Source organism: Felis catus, chromosome A1 (genome assembly GCF_018350175.1).
Source record: "Felis catus isolate Fca126 chromosome A1, F.catus_Fca126_mat1.0, whole genome shotgun sequence".
Classification (NCBI taxonomy): domain Eukaryota; kingdom Metazoa; phylum Chordata; class Mammalia; order Carnivora; family Felidae; genus Felis; species Felis catus.
Window position 1 is genome coordinate 29930142 of NC_058368.1, and position 5793 is coordinate 29935934.

The 5793-nt window shown below is 41.5% G+C and overlaps 1 pseudogene; it reads right to left on the reverse strand.

The window, feature by feature from the left end:
• Positions 1-1909: 1909 nt before the first annotated feature.
• On the reverse strand, positions 1910-2591 carry LOC101091837 (annotated as a pseudogene).
• Between the last annotated feature and the right edge of the window lie 3202 nt (positions 2592-5793).

A 5793-nucleotide genomic window follows, 5' to 3' on the forward strand; every position in this document is an offset into this window, starting at 1 on the left:
TAATACTTAGCAAGCTTATTTTCTCTCATCTGGGAGGTAAAGGATTTTTGCCAGTTCCACTCACAAAGCAATTTATAGCCAAATGCTGAAACATATTACAATTAGAACCTCAACTTCCCATTTAAATTTCAGGCACTGAGTTTGATCAGGTGTTAAAAGGTTCTGAAACTTTGAACTTGGTTTCAAAATTGGTTGTTTGCAGAATCTATGAGGTTGAGGGCAGGGGAGAGGAAGAGGCCAGAGGGTGCTGCTAAGGTCTGACATCAGAAAATTTCCTTAACTAGGATGACTTTCTTTTTCCTGTCTCCCCGAGCACTGTGTACCTCACTTTATGCACGGGGTGGGTGTGACTCACACTGTATATTGTCCTCATCTGGGACCTGAGACAACACAGCAAAGTGGGTAAGAATTTGGACTCAGGAGCCAACTGCCTGGGTTTATATACCATGTCAGACACTTACTAGCTGTGGGAGCTTAGGCAAGATACTCTGTGTCTCAGTTTCCTTATCTGCAAAATGCAGATAATGGTAGTACCTACCTGTAAGGTCACAGTGAGATTTAGATAAGTTAATACATGCAATGCACTTAAATCCGTGCTTGGCATATAGGAATCGGTGTATATTTGCTTGCTGTTTTTCATCCCAGCTACCTGACCCTGAGCTCAGAGAAAGAATTCATCTTTCTGTTTCCATAGTGCCAGGTATATACACATTCATCCCACAACATTTATCACATGCCTACAATGAGTCAGGCCCTGACTGGAAGAAATGGTTTTTCTGGAGAGAGGAGCAAATATTGCAATACTTCTTGCTGGGTCACATATCAGAGGGGCTTGATTCTAACCTGTGGGGAGCAGGCCGGGCTTTCTTGAAGGAAGCTGAACCTTAGCCGGATCTGTAGGATGAGCAGAAGAGCAGAGAGTGTTCTGGGTGAAGGGAGGCACCTGTGAGAAGGCATCCCATGAAGAACTGTTGAACAAAAAGAAATTTTGGTCAGCTTTTGAGAAGGTGAGGGGACCTCAACCTCTTCTTAAATTATCAAGGCCCTGGCACTCCTGATGGCCAGGCCTTAATTCCCTGAATAAAGATGAAGATGGAAGAGAGCATACTGGGAAGAGTCCCCTCCTGCCAGGAGGGCCTTCCAGAACTCAGGGCTCTGTGCTGAAGCCAATTTGGGCACATCTATATGTTTTATGAAGCATTCCCTGCCCCCCCTCCCTCCTTTCTCTCCCTTTCTTTTTCTTTCTTTCTTTCTTTCTTTCTTTCTTTCTTTCTTTCTTTCTTTCTTTCTTCTTCTTTCTTTCTTTCTTTCTTTCTTTCTTCTCTCTCTTTCTTTCCTTCTTTTCTTTCTTTCTCTTTCTTTTTTTTCTTTTGTTTTTTCTTTCTTTCTTGCCCTTTCTTTCCCTTCCTTCCTTCCTTCCTTCCTTCCTTCCTTCCTTCCTTCCTTCCTTCCTTCCTTTCTCTCTCTCTCTCTCTCTCTCTCTCTCCCCCTCCTGCCCTCCCTCCCTTTCTTTCTGTCTTTCTTTCATTCTGTCTCTCTCTTCCTTTCCTCCCTCCCTTTCTTTCCTCCCTTCCTTCCTTCCCTTTCTTCCTCCCTCCATCTTTCTCTCTCTCTTTATTTTTCTCTCTTAGATTTAGATTTAATTGACGTATTATATTAGTTTCAGATGTACAACATGATTCCATATTTGTAGATATTGGGAAATGATCACCATAGTAAGTTTAGTTAACATCCATCACCACATATTGATAAAACCATTTTTTTTCAAGTGGTGAAAACTTTTAAGATCTCCTCTCTCAGCAACTTTCAAATATACAATAGTGTTATTTATTTATTTATTTATTTATTTATTTATTTATTTATTTACCTGGCTACAGATTTATTCAACAGAAAATAGTCTCCTCCAGCTTTACTCAGGTGGCTGACCACATCCATAACCAAAATCCACCTCTAAACTGGAGTTCAGTTGTTGACCCAATCCTGGCTTCAGCTTTCTTGTTGGCATCAGGGGTCACAGTGCTTTGTCTGCAGGTGTCTCTGTCAGCTTCCCCTCCTGTGAGTTTCCCTCCAGACCATTGGGCCCTGGCCTGCTGGTCTCAGGTTTCAGGACGGCTGTGGCACAGAGAGGCAGACACAATATCAGGGGGCAGGTGGAGGCAGTCATAGAGATACCGGATACCCTGGCTGGTAAGGTACCGGTAGAAATGTCTCCAGGCAAACTGTTCCATTTTTTTAAATTTTAATTTTTAACGTTTATTTATTTTTGAGAGGGCGAGGGGCAGAGAGAGAGAGACACACACACAGAATCCGAAGTAGGCTCCAGGCTCAGAGCTGTCAGCACAGAACCTGACATGGGGCTCAAATCCATGAACCATGAGATCATGACCTGAACTGAAGTTGGACTCCCAACCAATTGAGCCACCCAGGAACCCCATGGCGAACTCTTCCTTTATGTAGCTTTGTGAGCTGAGAGACTATGTGGCCTTCATGACGTGGTCTTTAGGCATGTGGATGTCCTTCTTGGCCACCATCATTCCGTCCTTGAAAAGGAGTTCATAAATGGCCATACGATTCTTCTTGAGCATCAACATTTGGTGGCCGTTACGTCTGAAAAGCCAATACAGTGTTATTAACTGTAGTCACTGTGCTGTACCTTCCATCCACAGGACTTATATCCTTTATGGCTGTAGGTTTGTGCTCTTCAACTACCTTCTCCCCTTCACTGCTTTCTTAAACATGTATTTTAATGCCCTCTTTCTCTAAATCCTGTGATGTTTCTAGCAGCTTACTCTGATAGTAGGGTAGACATTTAGACTGCAGAGGAATGAACAATTCATTGCAAAGACACACAGGTCAAGTTTCCTGCACTGCCCTGCCCAGACCTGGCAAAACTCTGCCTTTCTTGAAGGGGATTTGTTCCCCTTGAAGGGGGATTGCTTGTGGCCACCCCCCTCACTCCTGCAGAGCCGCACCTGTACCCTCTTTGTCTTCCTCATCATGTCTTCATAAGACAAGGCTGACTCTTGACCTGGAGGATGGTGGGGTTAAGTTAAAAAATTGATTGTCTAGTCATTTAAAAGCTACAGAGCAAGAAATAAAATGTTTCCAAATTCTTACTAGTCCCCTAACGGGGAAGTTTTGGCATCGGGCAGAGTGAGCCAGCCACCATGCTCCTCTCCCTTGAGAGGAGCAGAAGTAGCCTTTGTCAATATATAAGATAATCCTTGATAGAGTTGGAAGCCTGGCTGCTTTTTTGTGCCCCTTGAGAGCAGGATCCCCTTGACTCTCAGTAACCTTTTCAGCATTTCACTCAACATGATCAATAGCTTTCCATTAATGCTCCTGGACCCAGAGGATGCAGAATAGATGAGAGAAGGCAGGTGGGGTGATAGATACTTCAGAATCACCCAAAGGTAAATGGTTATTTCATATATAGAATTCAGGATAGAGCTTCACTCTAAATATACACATTTCCCTAAGACAGGTGAGTGACTGCATTGCTCTCTGGAGGGGGCCGAGGTGGCCGTCAGCATTTTAAGAATTAGCCTACTTTTGCCTTCCTTTCCATGAAGAAGAAAATGTCCTTAGAACAAATGTCTCCCAAGAGAACTTTCTAGAACAACTGAACATGTGCAGTGACTTTCCAAAAAAAAGCCTACGTTTTTCCTTTTTATGGTGAGTTTATTATTCCACAAAATGTGGGAGATAGGACTGCAATAGAAAGTGATTTCTCATGAGGAGCAAGATTAGGTAACTGGGAGGTTTCACATGCCAGCCTCTCTGCCATGCCTGTTCATGTGTTTCGTGTTTGGAAAATGCCCTCAGAGGTATTTAGGAAATGTGCAGAGTAGGCATGCTCTGCATAATGGCAATGCAATAGAGCAGCTATGCCAAGAGCCTTGGGCCTGTGAAAATCCCACCAGATAAGAAAGAAATGGCACAGTGAAAAACCTGGCTCTCAGTGAAGATGGGAATGATCACATCATATTTCTTTAATGAGGGACCCACTTGGACCAGGCACCCGAGTAGATTTGCAATAGCATTTTATGGGCCCATGCTTCCTTCCTTCTAGTCCCCATTGTATCTCCCTCATATAGTCATGGTCACATTTTATTTTTCATTTACTGATATATGTACTGCACCTTATGAGTTTATAAAGACTTTCCTTTGTAATAGTCTCTTTTAAAAATAGCATTTGTTTAAAAATGATCAAAGTAATATATGGGCATGAAAAACAAAAGCCCAAAGATTGCAAAGGGGCTTATTGTGAGACTAAAAGAAGCTGTCTTACAACCATCTCTCAGCTCACCTCTCAGAAGCAACTGCTTTGAACTCTTTTAGCTGTTTCTTTGCATAGTTATTGCTATCGATTGGTTTATTAACTTTAGACATTATTCTCTTTCTAGTATAATGTACCTCTCATACTCTATTCCCTACTCCTTCCTCTATCCTTTAAATAGATTTATTTTTGGTTGTAGCAGTGAAGTGATCATATCATTATGAGTATTTATTTGACTATCTTATACTTCAGATTCCAGTAGAATATAATGGTTGTATTTTCTTTCTTCAGTAGCTGTTGGTTTTTCTTCATGTTTCCAACGGGCTTTCTTTTTTTCTGTGTGTTGATTGCTCTTATATTTTTTACTATTCAAAATCTTTAAGGATTTGTCAAACCCTAACAATGCGTGAGTTACTGCCTGCAATGCTCTGCCCCAATTTCCTATGTGACTTTCCCTTTGGTGACCAATTCACAATGAAGCAGCAAGCTCTGTGAGGGGCCGCCATATCTTTACATCCATAACTTCTTCATACCTATCACATTGTCTGGGGTATACTGGGCATTCATTCAATATTTGATGAATGAATGAGTGACTATATTTCCACGGAGTGTTGAACAAATGAAGTTAGGCTTTCTGTGCTTGAGTGAAATTACTTTCAGATGTTAAATGTGATAATATAATTTTTTGAATCCACCAGTTTACTTTCTCATTGTCTTTACATTTTACTCTTGAGTTCACCTTGTAAATATTCACATGTTCCCAAACGTAATCTGAATTGAAACCAGAAAGTTGGTAGTGCAAGTTTTATCAATCACATAAAAAGATTAGTTATGATTACCGAAGTCTAGATATGAAACAGCTGCCATTTATTCAACAAGTTAGTGTACTGTTTGCTCACCTGAGCAAACTACTGTTTCATATTTATTATTACTACCTCCATGTCTTTTTGGTGTGATTATTAACTATAAACCATGTGCAATTTCAGCTCTAGTGACTTTGCACTATTTGGTGCCTCTGCCTGGAATTTTTTCCATCACCTCTCACTTCCCCTTCCCCCAACACATGTATCTAAATTTCACCTACTCTGTCTTCATAGCTCAGCACCATCCTCGCTGGCCAGGCCATTTCTTTTTGTTTGACACTTGTCATGAAGCACTTATCTCCATTGTAATTGAACTTTGAGTGATTCTTTGATTAATGGCTGTTTCCCTTACTAGACTGGAAGCATCTAAGTGTGCAACCCTGTTTTGCCTTCTGTTTCATTCCTAGCTTTCTGCATGGACCTTGGCACATAGCAGATGCTCAATTGTACTGTTAAAGCTTTCCCCCATGATTTAATTTTTTAAAGTTTGTTTATTTTGAGAGAGAGAGATTGAGAGAGAGAGAGAGAGAATGAACAGGGGAGGGGCAGAGAGAGGAGAGACAGAATCCCAAGCAGGCTCCATCTGTCAGTGCAGACCTGAGCCGAGATCGAGTCTGATGCTCAACTGACTGAGCTATTTAATTTTTTTTA